Raw genomic sequence first — 10,410 nt, 5'->3', positions numbered from 1 at the left:
CTGTATAGTGCAGTCACTGGGAAGTGTTGAGTGTATTCTTGGTTCACCTGGGGCCCAGCAGACTTGCCAGTTTTCCACACTGTGTGTGCAAATAGAAATTAGAAGACAATTGATGTGTGTGATAGAGAATAGGCATAAATGCACAAAAAGCAACTGGTCAACTATTGTATTTTTGGGTAGAGCTTTGCTATAGCTTTGGTACACCAGAATACCACTAATGCTGTTGGTGTGACATAGTTCATATTTGGTCCCCACTCTGCGCTTAGCTCTCACCAGTGGTTCCTAGAAACTGTCAGCATATGTCGGCGGCTACACCCTAAAAAACAGCTTCCACTGACCAGCTAAACCAGATGAGGGTAGTCAATGGACTTTCCAATGCATGCAAAGACAGGTTCCAGTGGACTGAGCGGACAAGACCAATAGTGGGACCAACAGTAAAAAAAAGGTGATTTCTGCATGTGCTGTGAGAGGGATATGAGGGGCCGATGAGTCTTGTCAACCTGGGAAGGAAAACTCTGGTCCTAAACCTCTGCTGCCTTGCGGGATATCTTCGGGAGAGTAAAAGGCTAAGGAGTAAACCAAGCAAATCTGGAGTGGAGTCCCTTGAATGATTGGAAAATGCCTTGTACGCCTTCTGGCAATTCCTGCAGCCAAGCTAGTGCCAAATGTATTGCTCTGCTTTCCTTTGGACCACAGCAGTGAGGCTAAGAGGAGGGTCATGTCATCAGGGCAGTCTACAACCTCTATACACACTCTCCAAGCTTGCGCCCAGAGGAGGTCACTTCAGTGCTGCTAGTGCAACAGTTTGACTTTAACCTTGGAGGCGCACTTCATTTTCTCTCAGGACAGACGGATGTCAACAAGAACAATTCTTCCTCAGCACATAAGATGAAAAGCACAAGTCCCCCAAATCACAGAATGGACCACTGATGATGTCCATTCTTGCAGCCTCCATGAGGACTTCCACTGAGGACTTCCACCAATCATGGGCCAGCCCTATGACAGTGCCTCCATGGAAGAAGCCAATCCATTCACAGAAACTAAGTGACATTTCTATTACATATCCCCATTTCACTCTGCACACAACACACCTGGCACAATGACACCACAGCAGCAGCAATTGCTTGAATTACTATGCACAAGTAGGAATAAATCAATAGCTGGGAGTTCCAAGAGATCCTCACACATCAGTTTGAATCTTAATTCCACACAGATTTCCATGGCACAATAGTTCAAGACTAACAGGGTGGGGGATTGAAGCCTTTTTGTAGGCATGGAAGGGAACTAGGAAAGCCCCAATCACACAAGAGCAACTTCCATTAGCTCACTGAGAAGGGCATGTGGTTGAGAAATGAAACACGAGTTCAAGTCCCACTCAGACAAGATCTGGAGTGAAAAGGTCCTCCTCACCTTCTGCATGCCAAGCTGACAAAAGTTGTATCAGAGTGAGAATAGGAGAGAACTGAGAGTCAAAACCTCTGCATGTTCTTCAAAGCAGGTCTATACCTACTCAGCTACAACAGGAGACAACCAACATGGCCAATTTATCACCTCGCAGCTGTCAGCATGGAGAGAGAGCTCAGGTTTCACATGTAAAGGTAAAGGTACCCCTGACCGTTAGGTCCAGTCGCGGATGACTCTGGGGTTGGGTGCTCATCTCGCATTATTGGCCGAGGGGGGGCGGCGGCGTACAGCTTCCAGGTCATGTGGCCAGCATGACTAAGCTGCTTCTGGCGAACCAGAGCAGCACACGAAAATGCCGTTTACCTTCCTGACAGAGCGGTACCTATTTATCTACTTGCACTTGATGTGCTTTTGAACTGCTAGGTGGGCAGGAGCAGGGACTGAGCAATGGGAGCTCACCCCGTTGCGGGGATTTGAGCTGCCGACCTTCTGATCGGGAAGCCCTAGGACACCCCAGATTCAAACCCAGCATTCAAATCCACTAATATGGGACCCCGAAAATGGGGTGCCTTAGCCATGCAGCTATTTTGGCCCATCTCTATTAATGGCAGGCTCTGTGTGTCAGGCTAGTTATCATTTCAGTAGGCCTCGTTGTTCTACCAACTATCCCATACATATGGCATAGTAGCAGTAGCCATCCCACTTGTGCCCTCTGAGAGGCCAGCCGGCATACAATGCAGAATATGAGTGAGCAGAGTGTCGGGGTGACTCACCAGAGCCTTTGCAGCAACAAGGTTCCAACAACCCCCAGCTGAAGTCTGATTAAAATAAGGAGAGGGGAGGGTATCCTAGCAGCAAAGAAACACCACAACACCTTAATTAAAGCTTGTATTGAATGGTATCTGGGATGGAGTGGGTTCTGAAAGTCAGAAGGGCACAGGGGGGGGCGCAGGAAGCTGCCAACTAGTCATCACAGCAAAGCTCCTCTGCCTTTGGCAGCTGAATAAAATACAGCAAAGTAGCAAGTGTTTCCTTACACAACTGTGGCACGGAGCTGGCAAAGGTACAGGAGCCTGTCTTTAACAAGTAGGTTTGGCAACGCAACCCTTCAGAAGTACAGCTGGAAGTCCTCTGACAATTGCATACTAGTCACATCGAGCTGCTGTGGAGAGCGAAGGCGGAGAATGAGAATGAAGTTTATAGAGGGAGAGGCACCACTTCAGCACTGCTCCACTTGTATCAACCTTTCCCCCACTGTGGGGCAGTGGCGTATACAGTGATTGAGTAAATACTTACCTCTTCCCTGTAGGGAGTTGCGAACTTGATAAAAGCCTTGCAGGTTCAGAAGTAAATTCCATCGAGTCCAGCATTTTTCACAGGGGTCAACCAGACCACAAGCAAGACCCCTCCACTGTAGTTGTTCTCCAGCAAATATTATTCAGAAGAATAATGCCTCTGATCATGGATTAATGTGGCCATAATGACCAGTAGCACCTGGCAGCCTTGTTCTCTTTTAATGCCATCTATCTTGTTGCTCATTGGCACATCTCGTGACACCAAATTCATTTAGTTTAATGAAGCAGTGCATGAAGAAGTATTTATTTTTGTCTCTCCTCTATATCCCACCTTTCACCTTCACTGAACGGCTCTGGGTTCTAAGTGTTTCAAAGAGGAAGAAAAACCTTTGCCCCCTTCTGCACATGTCTCTCTCTCATGTCCCTGTCCTTTTATTCTTTTTTTAAAAAACCCAATGTCAGGCCTAGCAACAGCGGTCGCCATTGGCAGGTGCTTACCAATGGTCCATGCCTACTGGAAGGCACATCAACTGATTAGCCGTATTGTTTAGCCTGAGAGATAGTAGCCTAGCAACAGGGGTAGATGGAGAGGCAGGTCCTCCAGCAAGTGGAACCACTGCTGCTCACCAGTTAAAATCTTCCACGCTATATCTGGAACCCAAAAAAACATTGCTCAAATGATCCTACACTCTTGGGAAATGCCCCAGAGTTACTGTGGTACCAGCAGCAGCCAGTGAGACTAAATTTCCCCCCTGCTGCATGCCAGGCTTGGTACCCACCTGCCTCAAGGTAAGGGGGAGCCATCACTACCACCCAGGGAGACAGGTCTTATCTTCAACCACCTGTTTCCATGGCCCCTTTAACTGCTACCTTCTTGGCTTCCCAACTTGGTGGTCAGCCTTACTGCTATATTTCCCCCCATTTTAGTTGAAGGAATTGTTGTGGAACATTTCTCAATCCCTTTTTGGTTTTACCACCCTGAATGATGTGTCATTCACAAGCTTTTCCATGTCACCTCTCATCCTTAACTCAGTTTCATTTATGAGCATGTTAAAAAACACCAATCTCACTATAAATCCTTTGTGGGGTAGGGGCGCATATTACATCCTTCCATTGTTAGAAATCTACATTTATCCTTGTTCTCTGCTTTCTGTTCTCTTCTGTTCTCTTTAACTAGTTACTGATCCATAGGAGGGTCATATTCCACAGTCTACATTTGTTTAGGCAACTGCAGTGAAAGTCTTCCTGCTTATTTAAGGGGATTACATTCTGCCTCTCAGGGCAAAGCCTGCCCAAGGTGGTTTTACAAAAGTTAATTAGCTCCAAACAACAACAACAATTAGCTTCAAACAAACAACATCAAGAATATAACACAACAATTTTCCTTTAAATACATAGTAAGAACATTGTGCTTTCGAATCATTTGCAGTGCAATCTACATGTAATGCTTTCAGTCAAGGTCTTCCTATAAGCTTCTTTCTGTCCATCCACCTATGGTCCCTACTGCTGCCTTGTCTATCAACCAAAGTTGTACTCGCACATTATAGCTTCCTCCACCTTCTGCCTTCAATGGTCCAATGTCTCCCTTTGTGCTTGCGCTAATGATGAAAATATTTTGGAATCTGAGTAGACTTCCCTTTCGAGCATGGCTCATTAGACTATCTGGACTTTCTGTTCTCCAAATCCTTTCAAGGACTCTCATCTGCAGGAGTATCCAAGCAACTGGAGGAGTAACCATGGAGGGGCTGTTCAGAGGAAAGGAAACACAAGCCCACAGGAGCCAAGGTTCATATGTCACAACAAACTGGAGTCTGGCTTGTTTGTGGTTTGTTTCCTCTCCTGCACAGCACAGTCAGGAGTGAGAGAAGAATAAAGTGTTCATGCACATTAAAACATACTTTGTTTTAAATGATGAACATAAACATAATATATGAAGAGCCTGTTGGATCAGGCCAGTGCCCCAAATAGTCCAGCATCCTGTTCTCAACAATGGTGATCAGATGCATATGGGAAGCTCACAAGCATGACCTTGAGCGCAACAGCACTATCCCTTCCTGTGGTTTCCAGCAATTGGTATTCAGAGAGAGCATACTGCTTCTGACAATGGAGATAGAATCATAGAGTTGGAAGAGACCACAAGGACCATCCAGCCAAGCAGGAAACACCATCAAAGCATTCTTGACATATGCCTGTCAAGCCTCTGCTTAAAGACCTCCAAAGGAGACTCCACCACACTCCTTGGTAGCTAATTCCACTGCCGAACAGCTCTTACTGTCAGGAAGTTCTTCCTAATGTTTAGGTGGAATCTTCTTTCTTGTAGTTTGAATCCATTGCTCCGTGTCCGCTTCTCTGGAGCAGCAGAAAACAACCTTTCTCCCTCCTCTATATGACATCATTTTATATATTTGAACATGGCATCATATCACCCCTTAACCTTCTCTTCTCCAGGCTAAACATACCCAGCTCCCTAAGCCGTTCCTCATAAGGCATCGTTTCCAGGCCTTTGACCATTTTGGTTGCCCTCTTCTGGACACGTTCCAGCTTGTCAGTATCCTTCTTGAACTGTGGTGCCCAGAACTGGACACAGAACTGTGTCCACAGTACTGGACACAGATAGAATACAGCCATCCAGGTTAGAAGCCATGATAGCCTTATCCTCTGTGAATTTGTCCAATTCTCTTTCAAAGTCATCCACAGATTAATTAAGCAGATAAACTGGACCTTTCCCATTTGCTTGCTCTCCTTCAAACACAAAAGAGTAAAACAGTGGGTTGCATCCAGAGAATTAGGTAGAATCCACAAAACACATTTAGAACATGCTGTTCTTCCCAAAGAATCCTAGGAACTGTAGTTCACAAAGGCGCAATTCCCAGCATGCATGAGAAACTACAGTTCCCAGGATCCTTTGAGAGCTCACAAACAACAGCATCTCCTGTGACAGAGATAATCTGCTGTCTTGTTCCCAGCGTATCGAAATCAGAGCTATACTACCTCTGCACATGGAGGTGCCATTTAACTGCTATGGTCTATTACAGCCTTTGATAGACATGTCCTCCGTAAATATGTCTAATCCTGTGAAACAGCAATCTGAAGTAAACCATTGGGTATTACCACAGGTTCCATAATTCTGCACTATCTAAAGGTACTGTAATTACTTTGGACATGCCTAGATCTACCATTCATCAACTTCAGTGGTTGTCTCACAGTATTCTAAATATGGCTACATCACATAATTACTAAATCACTATTATACCTGCTATTCCTCACTACTTGGAGAGAGAGGAAAAGAAAGTGAAAGAAGCTAAAAAGCACTACAGTACTGCTATGTTGTTCTGCAGAAGTATTTGGGAACTGAAATTCACTTTATCCACACAGTTGTCAGCTATGAATGAAAGAGATCTGGAGAATATAATATTAATGCAAACTGCATGTTCAAAATTATTTTTCTCAGGTTAAATATTTATCGTGTTTTATTTTATATTTTAATGCTCTTTATAAAATGTATGTGATTCAGAGTTAATGAAAACAACATTTTTAGAGTGTTTTAACCAGAATACACATAAGCATGTTTTTTTTTTAAAAAAAATTGTTTTCTACTATGGAGAAATAGGAAAAGAGATAAACATAATTCATATATTTTCAAGTGGTAATGTAGCCACGCCATGATCCTATTAAGTGGAGGTTGCCAGGGGTGGCCCATGGTGTTGCTGCACCTGAGGCAAAATGCCCCTGTGATGAAAAAGCTATTGTGGATAACCCCTTGTGGAGTCTCCCACACAGGGAAAGCTGGGGAGATCCTTTATGGGTCCCCCCTTCTTCCCAGCAGTGGGAAGGTCCCCCCCCTTCTTCCCAGCAGTGACAAAGCAAAAAGTCTTCCCTCTAGTGAATTCAGCAGGAGAGTAGGCATTCCACATAGCTTTGCCACCAGTCTCTCTCTGCTCTGCCCCTAGAAGCCAAGGAGACTGGCAGCAAATGAGGTAGCCAGCAGTAAATTGCACCAAGCTAGTTGGAGTTAACTCTTTATTAGCACAAACAGGATCTGCACACTGGTGTCAGGCCTAATAAGCACAACACTAATCTCCAGCAGGTCTTGCCCATATAAAGCAGTTGCTGAGACTGAAGCTGCCTAAGTCCCCTCCTCTCCAGGGTCTTCCCCAAGCAATTTGAGACAGTACTGTACCTGTGTGAAGCTAACTTCTGCTCCACCCTCTTCATGCCTCTTCTGGGCCTGGGAGACCAGAGGGGAGGGGAGTTGTTGCAGCAGGAGGGGAAGATACTGGTGGCTCTTCACAGCCAGACTCATCTCTGCCTCTTGGCTTCCCTCATCTCCTTCTTTAGCTTCTGTCACTGTTTTCTGCCACAGCCTCAACCTGCTCACTAAACCCTGTTACCTCTTCAGCTTCCAGCATCTCCTTCTCCTAGTCTGCTCCCTCTGACCACTCATTGTCATCCCACCACCACTCCTCTGGCGCTAAGCCTGCTTCCCTTGGGGGTTCCCCAGCTGGTTCCTCCCACCAAGAAATACGTCCAAACTAGTTCAATGTCACATTTCATCAGATAAGTGGTGTACAGAACTGTAGCCAAAGCACTATTCAAGTAGATGTGTTAACTCAAAATTTGTCAGGTCCAAGGCCAACATGTGTTCACGCAATCAGTTGGGAGAATATAAGAGAGTTTGGATTGCATAAACTGTAAGCAATAATACAACAGGCAACCCAAGGGTAAACAGTGAACCAGTGAAAACCAATTTTGTGATTTGGTTGTGAATTTACACCCCTCACTGCGGGCCAGCTCAGACTTCTAACTCTTGTGTTACCAGGAAGGGAGAGGGCATTAAGCAGAAGAGGGGAGCCTGGCAGACAAAACCCAGCAGCTTGGGGAACCTCATTGCAAGAGGCAGGGGCAAAACTAGGCTTTATTTCACCTGGGCCAAAGACTCAGTTTGATACTGATATAGGCAAAAATCTGCCCTTTTTCCCTTATTGGGTTCTCCATCGGTTGGAGAATATAACAGAGGCCAACCAGAGAAGTTTGAGAAGCAAAGCCTTTATTTTTGCTGTTGCAACAGGGTCCTTCCCCTCATGCAGGAGAACAAGGAAGGAACCCCAAACAAAGGTATCCTGCCCTTAAATAGAAATTTGAAATTGGTTTCAGCCCACCCCCCCCAGAAGCATCACCCATACGTCACAGAAGGGGTGTAGCCCAAGACCACCCTCCCTAGATTCATCATAGGTACATACAGGTACATATAAAGGTCCGTATAGTTAAAGCTATGGTTTTCCCAGTAGTGATGTATGGAAGTGAGAGCTGGACCATAAAGAAGGCTGATCGCCGAAGAATTGATGCTTTTGAATTATGGTGCTGGAGGAGACTCTTGAGAGTCCCATGGACTGCAAGAAGATCAAACCTATCCATTCTTAAGGATTTAGATTTGGTGGACAGAGTGCCTGAAGAACTATGGATGGAGGCTCGTAACATTATACAGGAGGCAGCAACGAAAACCATCCCAAGGAAAAGGAAATGCAAGAAAGCAAAATGGCTGTACAACGAGGCCTTACAAATAGCGGAGGAGAGGAGGCAAGCAAAATGCAAGGGAGATAGGGAAAGATACAGGAAACTGAATGCAGATTTCCAAAAAACAGCAAGGAGAGACAAGAGGGTCTTCTTAAATGAGCAATGCAAAGAAATAGAGGAAAACAATAGAATGGGGAAAACCAGAGATCTGTTCAAGAAAATTGGAGATATGAAAGGAACATTTCGTACAAAGATTACCATAATCAAGGACAAAAGTGGTAAGGACCTAACAGAAGCAGAAGACATCAAGAAGAGGTGGCAGGAATACACAGAGGAATTATACCAGAAAGATATGGAGGTCTCGTACACCCCAGGTAGTGTGGTTGCTGACCTTGAGCCAGACATCTTGGAGAGTGAAGTCAAATGAGCCTTAGAAAGCACTGCTAATAACAAGGCCAGTGGAAGTGATGATATTCCAGCTGAACTATTTAAAATTTTAAAAGATGATGCTGTTAAGGTGCTACACCCAATATGCCAGCAAGTTTGGAAAACTCAGCAATGGACAGAGGATTGGAGAAGATCAGTCTACATCCCAATTCCAAAGAAGGGCAGTGCCAAAGAATGCTCCAACTACCGCACAATTGCGCTCATTTCACACGCTAGCAAGGTTATGCTTAAAATTCTACAAGGCAGGCTTAGGCAGTATGTGGACCGAGAACTCCCAGAAGTGCAAGCTGGATTTCGAAGGGGCAGAGGAACCAGAGACCAAATAGCAAACATGCGCTGGATTATGGAGAAAGCTAGAGAGTTCCAGAAAAACGTCTACTTCTGCTTCATTGACTATGCAAAAGCCTTTGACTGTGTCGACCACAGCAAACTTTGGCAAGTTCTTAAAGAAATGGGAGTGCCTGATCACCTCATCTGTCTCCTGAGAAATCTCTATGTGGGACAAGAAGCTACAGTTAGAACTGGATATGGAACAACTGATTGGTTCAAAATTGGGAAAGGAGTACGACAAGGTTGGATATTGTCTCCCTGCTTATTTAACTTATATGCAGAATTCATCATGCGAAAGGCTGGACTAGATGAATCCCAAGCCGCAATTAAGATTGCCGGAAGAAATATCAACAACCTCAGATATGCAGATGACACAACCTTGATGGCAGAAAGCGAGGAGGAATTAAAGAACCTTTTAATGAGGGTGAAAGAGGAGAGCGCAAAATATGGTCTGAAGCTCAACATCAAAAAAACCAAGATCATGGCCACTGGTCCCATCACCTCCTGGCAAATAGAAGGGGAAGAAATGGAGGCAGTGAGAGATTTTACTTTCTTGGGCTCCTTGATCACTGCAGATGGTGACAGCAGTCACGAAATGAAAAGATGCCTGCTTCTTGGGAGAAAAGCAATGACAAACCTAGACAGCATCTTAAAAAGCAGAGACATCACCTTGCCGACAAAGGTCCGTATAGTTAAAGCTATGGTTTTCCCAGTAGTGATGTATGGAAGTGAGAGCTGGACCATAAAGAAGGCTGGTCGCCAAAGAATTGATGCTTTTGAATTATGGTGCTGGAGGAGACTCTTGAGAGTCCCATGGACTGCAAGAAGATCAAACCTATCCATTCTTAAGGAAATCAGCCCTGAGTGCTCCCTGGAAGGACAGATCGTGAAGCTGAGGCTCCAATACTTTGGCCACCTCATGAGAAGAGAAGAATCCTTGGAAAAGACCCTGATGTTGGGAAAGATTGAGGGCACTAGGAGAAGGGGACGACAGAGGACAAGATGGTTGGACAGTGTTCTCGAAGCTACGAACATGAGTTTGACCAAACTGCGGGAGGCAGTGCAAGACAGGAGTGCCTGGCGTGCTATGGTCCATGGGGTCACGAAGAGTCGGACACGACTAACAACAACAACAACAACAACAACAACATGAAAGGGGAGGTCTGGTGGCAGTAATCTGAGCATCCTGGACCCTGCCCCCTGCCCCCAAAACCTAATCAACAAAAAAAAGAAGAGAAATTTACATTTCCCTGTTTCCCAGCCAAGTTAATCACACCCTTTTGTCTGGCACTCAGGTATCAGGATGCCAGGGATTATCACTTTTATTCCTGAGACAATGAGAAGGTTCCCCCCACCCCCCTTCTTCCTTGCAGAGGAACACCTGGTCAGAGAGAGAGTCAAAATGGTGTCAGTCAGGCCT

This window comes from Zootoca vivipara, chromosome 2 (genome assembly GCF_963506605.1).
Source record: "Zootoca vivipara chromosome 2, rZooViv1.1, whole genome shotgun sequence".
NCBI classification, from domain to species: domain Eukaryota; kingdom Metazoa; phylum Chordata; class Lepidosauria; order Squamata; family Lacertidae; genus Zootoca; species Zootoca vivipara.
The sequence above is the reverse complement of the archived record's forward strand: the minus strand, read 5'-3'. Positions refer to the sequence as shown.